Source organism: Chiroxiphia lanceolata, chromosome 23 (genome assembly GCF_009829145.1).
Source record: "Chiroxiphia lanceolata isolate bChiLan1 chromosome 23, bChiLan1.pri, whole genome shotgun sequence".
Lineage (NCBI taxonomy): Eukaryota > Metazoa > Chordata > Aves > Passeriformes > Pipridae > Chiroxiphia > Chiroxiphia lanceolata.
This window is the reverse complement of record NC_045659.1, coordinates 28,629-39,898: the sequence shown is the minus strand read 5'-3', so window position 1 is coordinate 39,898 and position 11,270 is coordinate 28,629. Positions and strand designations below refer to the sequence as shown.

Genomic DNA, 11,270 nt, shown 5'->3' with positions numbered 1-11,270 from the left:
CCCGCTCCCGCTCCGCTCCGCCCCGCTCCGCTCCCGCTCCCGCTCCGCTCCGCTCCCGCTCCCGCCCCCGCCCCCGCCCCGCTCGGTCCCGCCGTGCCCTGGAGATGCTCTCGGGGCTGCGCCGCCGCTTTTTCCCCCCGGAAGCGACCCACGGCGGCAGATCCGACGGAGATCGTCCCCGGGGTAAGCGGCGGGGGCGCGGCGGGGGCGCGGCAGCTCTTCTGCCTCTCCCGCGGCCAGCGGGGACCGCGGGCAGGGGAAGCGACAGGCAAGTTTCTCGCCTCTGCGGAGAAACTTGCACCTGCGTGCCGCCGCAGGGCCGGGTTCGGATGTGCCCTGGCATTGCGCACACCCCCCCCCCCCCCCCCGCGGGGCGGGGTCGGCGCTGCCTCAGGGACCCTGTCTGTGCTGCCGGGAGAGAGAAATCCTTTGGGAAGCTGGGGTGGAAACAGCAACTCTGTGAATTGCTCAGCTTTTCCTAGGCAAGGGCAGGTTTTAGGGAAGAAAGGCCCCTACTCGCGAAAGGCGCCGCGGGTCTCGCCAAGGAGGGGGGGGGCGCGCGGCTGCAGTGGCGCGCGCGGCTGCAGTGCCGCTCCCGGCCTTGTCCGCCAGGCGGCGACTGTGAGGCAGGGCCCGGCGCTCGGGGCGGGCTCGCAAGCGGCGCCCGGGGGAAAGCGGCAGTGGTTTGGCCCTGCCGGGCTTCTCCGAGCTTAAAGCCGGAGTCGGAGGCGTCGAGGGAGTGTGTCCCTGCTGAGTTCAGCAGGCGTTCGGTGAATTTGGGCTTCTGCGGGGGAATTCAGTCCGGTGTCGTGGTTTTTTGTTTGTTTCCATCCTCGGGACAGTGCCCCAAAGGTGCTTTTTCCCCTCGCCGTGGGCGCTCTGAGGAGACCAAAGGTCCAGAATTCTGCCGCTGACTTGGCTTGCGTTGCCAGTCCGATTCCCAGAATCGAATAGGGACGGAGATTCCTCCCGGGGAGAAGGGGCCACCGCAGAAAGCTCTGGCTGCCCCCGGGAGTGCCCGGGCTGGCCCAGCACCTGGCAAAACAAAACCTCTTAGTGAAAAGGCAGGGAACAACTGCGGTTGTCCTACCGTTTCTTTAGCCAGGGACTGGAACACAGACAAAATCAAGGTGGTCTTTGACCTGTGCAGGCTCCGAGCATTTATTTTTCAGCCTTCCTTAGCGGGGCATTCTCCCCCTCTGTAAAGCTGGAAGACTTTAACATCTGGATCCGCACCTGCAGCTGTGCAAACTAATGTAGTTTCTTTTAGGAAATGAAGGGGAGGTTTTCCTGTTGTGAGCCTAAATACCGAGTCTACTCTGCTTTTTCCATCAGGTGACGAAGCTTATGGAAAAAAAGACCAAAGGCCTCGAGGTGAGTACATTCTACCGAGTTCTGCTTTTCTGGGATGGGTTTGGGAAAATCACGTGACATTCTAAAAAGCTTCTCTCCGTGTTTTCTAGTTGTTTTTTCAGCCTTGGTCTAAGTTTCGTGTAGAAAAGGGCATAGAATTAATTATTAGAACAGAGAAACACGACTTTCTCGGGAGAGATGGAAGAAAAGTCTGCTGATTCCAGTTCTGCTTTTCCTGTCTTCCCTTCGACTGTCATTTTCTCTCCCCTGCTGTTCAAACAGGCAGCAATTAATTCCTCTGCTGAAGAGTTTGCCGTACTAAGTGTCTGTCAAATTGATGCCTTCAACTCAAGATAGCACCTGCTCCTTAGTTACAAAAAGTTCCTCACAGGAAATTTTCAGGCGTGCCCATAAATCTCCTCGCTGTTTGTTTGGGGAGAACAGGGTTTTCTCGTCGGTAACAGAACAGTCGTGGCATTTGCTATTGAATGCCGGTGGCAATCTAGTCAGAAGAGGACCCCGTGCTTCACTAATTTTCCCTTTTTGTCGTTCAGGGTGACTTCTTACCAGGGATGTTATTCTTGACCCCCCGGGGCAAAGGGAGGTGTTCACCTGGTCAGCATCAGGAGCCATCCTAACTGAGGCCCTGGTAGGTAAGTGCTTTTTGGACGACTGGACGGCGAAGCTGTCTGTGGGAATGACCTGGCTATTGGTCAGTGTAGTCTTAATTAAAGTGTCTTTTACTCCGTGTTCCCAGGCTCTCTCTTTTCCTTCGGTTGCCGTGGATGTGCCGGACGCCTCTGGCAGGACTAACCCTGTGGCTTTAAGGTCCAGCGTGCCGTGTGCCTGCAGGTAAGAAAAGCTGGGAGTGCAGTCCCTCTGCTTTGATTGCTGTGTCTCTTTGGTAGTGATTTTGGAGGGGAATCCCAGAGTGATTTGGTTTGAAGGGGACCTTCAAAGGCCACCCTGTCTTCCGTGGGCAGGGACACCTTCCACTCTCAGCCCCGGCTGGATGCTCCAAGTCCCGTCCAGCCTGGCCTGGAACACTTCCAGGGATCCAGGGGCAGCCTCGGCTTCCCTGTGCAGCGTGCTCTGATAGCTCTTCACTGGCGTCACGAGAAATGTTGTCGGCACGTTTTGTGCGACGATGGTAAGCGGGACCTGGGTTCTCTGAGGTGCAGAGGGAAATAATTCTCCTTTGAAGTCAAATGTAATTCAGTTTTGCACGAGTCTTGTCTGCCTTATGTTTGAATTGCTTTCTATTCTAGGCAGTTGTTTTAAATTAAACTTTTATTTTGTGTCTCCCCCCCCGCCCCCCCAGTATCCTGTACAAGACAAAGCTGCCTTTCCTCGTGGGAATGGACTGGCCGGGCTTTGGCAATCTGGCCCCTCGAAAGACTAAAGTGACCTCTTCCAACAGGGGAAGACTTTCTGGCAAGCGGTGCCAGAAAGAACTGGAGTTTCTGGAGAATAAAAGCTGGAAGCGTGCCCCTGAAAATCCCCCCCCACTCCGGGCGGTCAGTGGTCTGACTTGCACGGACCGGTGGCCTTGGCCAGGAGCGGTCCTGCGGGAAGCGCCTTTGCCCAGGCTGTCATTTTAATTTCCATTGGATGCTTGGCAGAGCCCCTCTGGGTGAGCCCCAGTGCCTGGCAGGAGCGGAGCGGGCTTCCAGGGAGGTGTTCACCTGGTCAGCGTCAGGAACCATCCTACCTGAGGCCTCGGCGAGGGCTTTTTTTTTGTCCGACTGGACGGTGAAGCTGTCTGTGGGAACGACCTGGCTATGGCTCAGTGTACTCCTAATTAAAGTGTCTTTAAAGTGTCCTAATTAAAGTGGGTCAGTTTTGGGGCAGTTTTTGGGATGATTTGGGGCAGTTTCTGGGGTCAGTTTTGGGTCATTTTTTGGGGTGATTTGGGTCAGGTTTGGGGTCAGTTTTTGGGCAGATTTGAATCAGTTTCTTGCCTTCTTTTGGGGTGATTTGGGTCAATATGGAGTCATTTTTTGGGGTGATTTGTGTGAGTTTCTGGTCATTTTTTGGGGTGATTTGAGTCAGTTTCTGGTCATTTTTTTGGGGAGATTTTCGTCAGTTCTGGGTCCTTTTTTTTAGGGAGATTTGGGTGAGTTTCTGGTCATTTTTTGGGGTGATTTGAGTGAGTTTCTGGTCATTTTTTTGGGGAGATTTGGGTCATTTTAGGGTCAGTTTTTGGGGAGATTTGTGTCAATTTCTGGTCATTTTTTGAGGAGATTTTGGGCAGTTTCTGGTCATTTTTCGAGGTGATTTGGGTCAGTTTCTGGTCATTTTTTTGGGGTGATTTGAGTCAGTTGCTGGTCATTTTTTGGGGAGAATTTGGTGAGTTCTGGGTCATTTTTTGGGGAGATTTGGGTCAGTTTCTGGTCATTTTTTGGGGAGATTTTGGTTAGTTCTGGGTCATTTTTTGGGGAGGTTTTTGGTGAACTTTGGGTCATTTTTTTGGGGGGATTTGAGTCAGTTTCTGGTCATTTTTTGAGGTTATTTGGGTCAGTTGCTGATCATTTTTGGGGAGATTTGGGTGAGTTTTGGGTTATTTTTTGGGGAGATTTTGTTGAGTTTTGTGTGATTTTTTTGGGGGTGATTTCGGTGAGTTTGGTCATTTTTTGGGGAGATTTGGGTCAGGTTTGGATCCTTTTTTGGAGAGATTTGGGGGAGTTCTGGGTCTTTTTTTGGGGTGATCTGTTTGAGTTTCTGGTCATTTTTTGGGGAGATTTGGGTGAATTTCTGGTCACTTTCTTGGGTGATTTGGGTGAGTTCTGGGTCATTTTTTTGGGTAATTTTGGGTCAGTTTCTGGTCACTTTTTGGGGAGATTTGGGTGAATTTCTGGTCACTTTCTTGGGTGATTTGGGTGAGTTCTGGGTCATTTTTTTGGGTAATTTTGGGTCAGTTTCTGGTCACTTTTTGGGGAGATTTGGGTCAGTTTCTGGTCATTTCTTGGGATGATTTCTGTGAGTTTTGGGTAATTTTTTGGGGAGCTTTCTGTGAGTTTCTGGTCATTTTTGGGGGTGATTTTGTGTCGGTTTCTGGTCATTTTTTTGTGGTGATTTGGTTGAGTTTCTGGTCTTTTTTTGAGTCAGTTTTTGGGGCATTTTTTTGGGGTGATTTGGCTGAGGTTGTGGTCCTTTTTGGGGAAGATTTGGGTGAATTTGGGGGCATTTTTTTAGGTAATTTGGATCAGTTTCTGGTCCTTTTTTGGGGATATTTGGGACAATTTTGGGTCATTTTTTGGGGTGATTTGGGAGAGTTTCTGGTCACTTTTTGGGGTGATTTGTGTCAGTTTCAGGTCATTTTTTGGGGAGATTTGGTTGAGTTTTTGGTTCTTTTTTGAGGAGATTTGAGTCAGTTTTTGGGGCATTTTTTGGGGTTATTTGGGTCAGTTTCTGGTCCTTTTTTGGGGTGATTTGGAACAGTTTCTGGTCCTTTTTTGGGGAGATTTTGGTGAGTTTCTGGTCATTTTTTGGGATGATTTGGGTGAGTTTCTGGTTTTTTTTTGGGGTGATTTGGGTCAGTTTCTGGTCATTTTTTGGGGTGATTTAGGAGAGTTTCAGGTCATTTTTTGGGGTGATTTGGGTGAGTTTTTGGGTCATTTTTTGGGGTGATTTCTGTGAGTTTCTGGTCATTTTTTGGGGTGATTTGGGTCAGTTTGGGGTCATTTTTTGAGGTAATTTGGGTCAGTTTCTGGTCATTTTTTGGGGAGATTTGGTTGAGTTTTTGGTCATTTTTTGAGGAGATTGGAGTCAGTTTTTGGGGCATTTTTTGGGGTGATTTGGGTCAATTTCTGGTCATTTTTGGGGGTGATTTGGGTGAGTTTCTGGTCATTTTTTGGGGTGATTTGGGTCAGTTTCTTGTCAGCTTTTGGGATGATTTGGGTCAGGTTTTGGGGTCAGTTTTGGGTCAATTTTTGGGGCGATTTGGGTGGGTTTTGGGTCAATTTTTGGGGAGCACTGGGTGTTACTGGGGTGCACTGGGAGAGGAGAATAAAAAATAAACGAAATAAAAAAGGAAACATAAAATACAAAAGAAAAATAAAAAAAATTAAAAGGAAAAAACTAAAGAGGAAATAAAATGAAAATGAAATAAAAGAGAAAAAAAAAAAAAAAGAAACCCTTTCTTGGGCACCCCGTTTCCCCCCCCCCCCCCCAACCGTAAATTGCGGGGTCACCCCTAAAATGTGAGAAGGGGACCCCAAAATGTGGGTGGGGGAACCCCAGGGAGCCGAAAAAGCGGAGGGGGAGCGGCAGTAAGAAAGCGAAGCCGGGCGGCGGGGTACGCAAGGTGGGGACGCCGGCGCCTGCGCAGTCGTTGGCAAGACGCCGGCGATCACGTGGTAAGTAAGGGCGGCCAGGCGCGGGACCGGCGACGCATGCGCAGTGGTTCTCGTGCCGGTGCAGCCCTCCCTGCTCGAGTTAAGGGCCGGTTCCGGCGGCACGGCGGGACTTGCGGTCTCCCGTCTCTCCCGGGGGGTGTGTGTGGGGAATTAACATGAAGATTCTTAGGGTCGAAAGCGCAGAAATTAGCGAGGGACGCTAATTTGGGTAAACTCGGTCGCCGGAAGTAGAGAGCGACCGGAAGTCCTCCGAGGCCCCCGGCCCGGAAGTCCGCCAAGCCCACAGTAAAGATGGCGCCGCCAGGACCGGAACTTAGGCGAGACCACACTATAGATGGCGGCCCCGGCCCGGAAGTTCGCCCCAGGCCACACTCAAGACGGCGCCGCCAGGACCGGAACTGAGCCCATGCCACACTCAAGATGGCGGCGAGAGGCCCCCTTGCCTCAGAGAGGCGTCTATCCTGTTGCCTGACCTCCGCCGCGACCCGGACCCCCGCCCCGCGCCCGCAACGCCGTCTCGCCGCGCCGCTTCCCGCTGTGGGGACGGGGCGGGGCGCTCGGCGGCGCCGGGCGCGGGCGGCAGGTTCGTGGGCGGCGGCAGGCACCGGCGCGGGCAGCCCCCTCTCGGCGCCGCGGCGCGCTGCGGAGCGCGAGGACCTTCGCGACGACGCGGCGCCGCCCGCTCCCTCCGTTCCGCTCCGCTCCGCTCCCGGTCCCGGTGCCGGTCCCGGTCCCGGTCCCGGTCCCGCCCCCGCCCCCGCCCCGGTCGGTCCCGCTGTGCCCTGGAGATGCTCTCGGGGCTGCGCCGCTGCTTTTTCCCCCGGGAAGCGACCCACGGCGGTAGATCCGACGGAGATCGTCCCCGGGGTAAGCGGCGGGGGCGCGGCGGGGGCGCGGCCGCTCTTCTGCCTCTCCCGCGGCCAGCGGGGACCGCGGGCAGGGGAAGCGACAGGCAAGTTTCTCGCCTCTGCGGAGAAACTTGCACCTGCGTGCCGCCGCAGGGCCGGGTTCGGATGTGCCCTGGCATTGCACGCACCCCCCCACTCCCCCCCTCCCTTCCCCCGCGGGGAGAGTCTGCGCTGCCTCGGCGACCCTGTCTGTGCTGCCGGGAGAGAGAAATCCTTTGGGAAGCTGGGGTGGAAACAGCAACTCTGTGAATTGCTCAGCTTTTCCTAGGCAAGGGCAGGTTTTAGGGAAGAAAGGCCCCTACTCGCGAAAGGCGCCGCGGGTCTCGCCAAGGGGGGGGGTGCGCGCGGCTGCAGTGGCGCGCGCGGCTGCAGTGCCGCTCCCGGCCTTGTCCGCCAGGCGGCGACTGTGAGGCAGGGCCCGGCGCTCGGTGGCGGGCTTGCAAGAGACGCCCGTGGGAAAGCGGCAGTGTTTTGGCACTGCCGGCCTTCCCCCGGAGTGCCCGGGCTGGCCCAGCACCTGGCAAAACCTCTTAGGGAAAAGGCAAGGAACAACTGCAGTTGTTCTACCGCTTCTTTAGCCAGGGACTGGAACACAGACAAAATCAAGGTGGTCTTTGACCTGTGCATGGTCCGAGCATTTTTCAGCCTTCCTTAGCGGGGCATTCTCCCCCTCTGTAAAGCTGAAAGACTTTAACATCTGGATCTGCACCTGCAGCTGTGCAAATTAATGTAGTTTCTTTTAGGAAATGAAGGGGAGGTTTTCCTGTTGTGAGCCTAAATACTGAGTCTACTCTGCTTTTTCCATCAGGTGACGAAGCTTATGGAAAAAAAGACCAAAGGCCTCGAGATGAGTACATTCTACCGAGTTCTGCTTTTCTGGGATGGGTTTGGGAAAATCACGTGACATTCTAAAAAGCTTCTCTCCGTGTTTTCTAGTTGTTTTTTCAGCCTTGGTCTAAGTTTCGTGTAGAAAAGGGCATAGAATTAATTATTAGAACAGAGAAACATGACTTTCTCGGGAGAGATGGAAGAAAAGTCTGCTGATTCCAGTTCTGCTTTTCCTGTCTTCCCTTCGACTGTCATTTTCTCTCCCCTGCTGTTCAAACAGGCAGCAATTAATTCCTCTGCTGAAGAGTTTGCCGTACTAAGTGTCTGTCAAATTGATGCCTTCAACTCAAGATAGCACCTGCTCCTTAGTTACAAAAAGTTCCTCACAGGAAATTTTCAGGCGTGCCCATAAATCTCCTCGCTGTTTGTTTGGGGAGAACAGGGTTTTCTCGTCGGTAACAGAACAGTCGTGGCATTTGCTATTGAATGCCGGTGGCAATCTAGTCAGAAGAGGACCCCGTGCTTCACTAATTTTCCCTTTTTGTCGTTCGGGGTGACTTCTTACCGGGGATGTTATTCTTGACCTCCCGGGGCAAAGGGAGGTGTTCACCTGGTCAGCGTCAGGAACCATCCTAACTGAGGCCCTGGTAGGTAAGTGCTTTTTGTGTGACTGGACAGCGAAGCTGTCTGTGTGAATGACGTGGCTGTTGCTCAGTGTAGTCCTAATTAAAGTGTCTTTTACTCCGTGTTCCCAGGCTCCCTCTTTTCCTGCGATTGCCGTGGATGTGCTAGACGCCTCTGGCAGGACTAACCCTGTGGCTTTTACGTCCAGCGTGCTGTGCTGCGTGCCTGCAGGTAAGAAAAGCTGGGAGTGCAGTCCCTCTGCTTTGATTGCTGTGTCTCTTTGGTAGTGATTTTGGAGGGGAATCCCAGAGTGATTTGGTTTGAAGGAGACCTTCAAAGGCCACCCTGTCTTCCGTGGGCAGGGAGGGACACCTTCCACTCTCATCCCCGGCTGGATGCTCCAAGTCCCGTCCAGCCTGGCCTGGAACACTTGCAGGGATCCAGGGGCAGCCTCGGCTTCCCTGTGCAGTGTGCTCTGATAGCTCTTCACTGGCGTCACGAGAAATGTTGTCGGCACGTTTTGTGCGACGATGGTAAGCAGGACCTGGGTGAAAATGGCATTCTGTTAGGTGCTGGGACAAAAGGAGGACTGGTGCGGGCACCTCCAGAGACAGCGGGAACGGGAGCGTGCTGCGGAGAAGGAAAGTTCCAGGTGGTGGGTGCTTAGAAATTTGTCCTTCCCTTGCCCTGTGCTCTGCACTTAGCAATGGGTCAAGTGCAGAAGTTTCCTGGGGACCCTGGAAAATAATGCCAGGTCTGGTAAGAAAAGTGAGGCCAGAAGAGCAGGACCCTGGGTCTGCAAGTGTGGGAGAAACAAGGGGCGGGTCATCCTCTGCCTCTGGGAGGGAGGGCAGCAGGAAAGGCCTCGGACTAAACCACTGAAGTGCTGTTCCCCAGGGAGCCCCTGCACAGCACTGAACTTGCTTCTGCACTTGCTGTCCCTTTCCCCACGGAGCCGAAGCGTTGGATGTGGGTGCCGGGGGGATGGAGCTGCCAGGGACAAACTGGGAGGGTGTTTGCGAAGGAAGGAGGTAGAAGGAACTCTTGACGTGCTTTTTTTACTTCTTCATCCCACAATTGCCCTGAGAGGAAATACCTCAGAGGGGCTTCCCTCCAGATAAGCCCTGAATATGCCAGGAGGTTTCAGCCGGGAGAAAGGAGCTGTGGAAGAAAACCAGCCTAAAAATAGCCAGCAGGGATCATCAGGTTTTCCAGCCAAGAAAAACAACAAGGAGAGAGATGAGGGAATCGGGTTCCAATTCCTAATGATTTGGTGGGTGTAGGAATGATTTCTGTGTGTTTTCCAGTCCCTTTTGATTCCCGGGATGATTTTAAAATGATGGCTTTAGCAATCAACTAAATTGAAGATGTTGTTTTTGAGAGGAAATGATGCCAAATAAATGCAGAGAGAGAGCATGGAATCATCCTGGGATCCTGGAGTGGTTTGGGTTGGAAAGGATCTCAGGGATCATCTCCTTCCACCCCCTGCCATAGGCAGGGACACCTTCTAATAGACATCCAGCCTGACCTTGGCCACTTCCAGGGATGGGGCAGCCACAGCTTCTCTGTGTCAGGCCACCTCCCCACCCTCCCAGGGAAGAATGTCTCCCTTATGTGCAATCTTTCCCTTTCTTCTCTGCAGGAAATGGGCTGGGACAAGGGAATTGGCTCCCACGAGGCCGAGGATCAGAGCGGGCTCTGCACAGGGGACGACTTCCACTTCCGAACAGGGAAGGGCACCTTCGTCCCCACCCCCGGCAAACTGGGACGGAGTAACATCTGCCTGCAGCTGGCTGGAGTTGCCGTGTGCTCTGGGCTTTCTGTCCACGGGCCAGGGATCACGGCCAGAGTCCTTCAAACCTGGGGAACAGTGGCCTTCACACCATCCCTGCAGCCAGTCCAAGGCACGCTGCTGCCCATCGGCCCCTGATTGCAGGTGGATGTAGAAGTGATGGTGTTTAGGGAATGCTGATTGTATTTCCCTGACTTTAGCAACGTGGTCATTAAAAAGAGAAAAATAACAAGTCTGTGGAAATCCCCTGCACTTGGGAGCTTGCGGTGCTCTGGATTAAATCTTGGCTCTCTAATGTTAAAACTGTGGGCGAGGCGAGGGGGCGGTGGCCGAGCAGGGCCAGCGGCGGGGCCGGCCGGGGCCGGCCCGGGGGTCCCTTCCCGGCGGGGTCGCAGCCGCGGGACCCGCCCCCGCCCCGCGCGGCCCCTCCCGGCGCGCCCCGCCCGTCGTTGGGGGCTGCGGCCGCTCCCGGCGCTGCCGAGGCTGCCGGGGAGGGACCGGCCTGTGCTGGGGGCAAGGGGTTTGTTCCTTGTGTTCGAGGGCGGCAGCGGGAGCGGCGCTGCGGGGCGGGACGGGCGGCAGGTGCCGGGTGAGGGCGGGGAAGCCGCGGCGGGGCCCGGGGGCTGCTGCTCTCTCGCTTCCCGACTCGCTTTGCAGACATTTGCCACCTTCAGAGGAGGCACAAATCCCCGCGGAGCTGAGCAAGGGGTGCGGGGAGTGCAGGGAGCTAGGGCGGGGCTGTGGCCAGGGGAGGGTGTGCGCAGTCCCCCAAAACCCGCACCCAAAACCAGCCCGAAACAACCCCAAAGCCCAGAGCGAAGCGCTGCGGGATCGCGCCGGCCCCGCCCCTCGGCCCGCCCAGGCCCGCCTCCCGGCTCGCGCCGGCCCCGCCCCTAGACCCCCCCCAGGCCCACCGCCCCGCCCCGCCCTGCCCGGCCCCAAGAACGCCGCTGTCCCCGCTCCCCGCCTCGCTCCCCTTGTCCCGGGAGAGCTCCCGGACGGGCCGTGACCGCGGAGCTCCCAACCGCCTTTTCCCGGCCCCAGCAGCGCCTGCCGGGGCTGCAGCGGCGGCGGGAGCCGCGCGGAGGGAACGGGGGGACGGGGCCGCACCGAGGGGCGGGGCCGGGCTGAGCTGCTGGGGCGAGCGGGGCGGGGCCGCAGGGACAGGCGGGCTGGGATTGGGCGGAGGCGCTCGAGTGCTGATTGGGCAGCGCTGCCGGCCCGCGGTATAGAAGGACCGGCGGGGCAGGTGCGGGCGGTTGTGTGTGAGGGCTGCGGGTGCGGCCCCGCTGCTGCCCGGGCTGCGGAGGTGAGAGTGCCTTGGTCGCTGGGTTTACGGACTGGGGGAGCTGGGGGGCGTTTAGGTGCGTGTTGTACTGGGCAGCGGGGGCTGGGTAAGCCCGTTAC

At 55.8% G+C, this 11,270-nt stretch overlaps 1 long non-coding RNA gene across 3 annotated transcripts; it reads left to right on the top strand.

Moving 5' to 3' along the window:
* The first annotated feature begins 38 nt into the window (after positions 1 to 38).
* Positions 39 to 2,851, top strand: LOC116797698. 3 transcript variants are annotated; one of them, XR_004360715.1, is made up of 5 exons: positions 39 to 183; positions 1,336 to 1,374; positions 1,924 to 2,002; positions 2,111 to 2,205; positions 2,675 to 2,851. It is a non-coding gene; the product is annotated as an uncharacterized LOC116797698 (long non-coding RNA). The 3 variants fall into 3 exon arrangements; XR_004360714.1 differs by having other exon boundaries at positions 1,908 to 2,002; XR_004360713.1 differs by having other exon boundaries at positions 48 to 183; positions 1,271 to 1,374; positions 1,908 to 2,002.
* Positions 2,852 to 11,270: the final 8,419 nt, after the last annotated feature.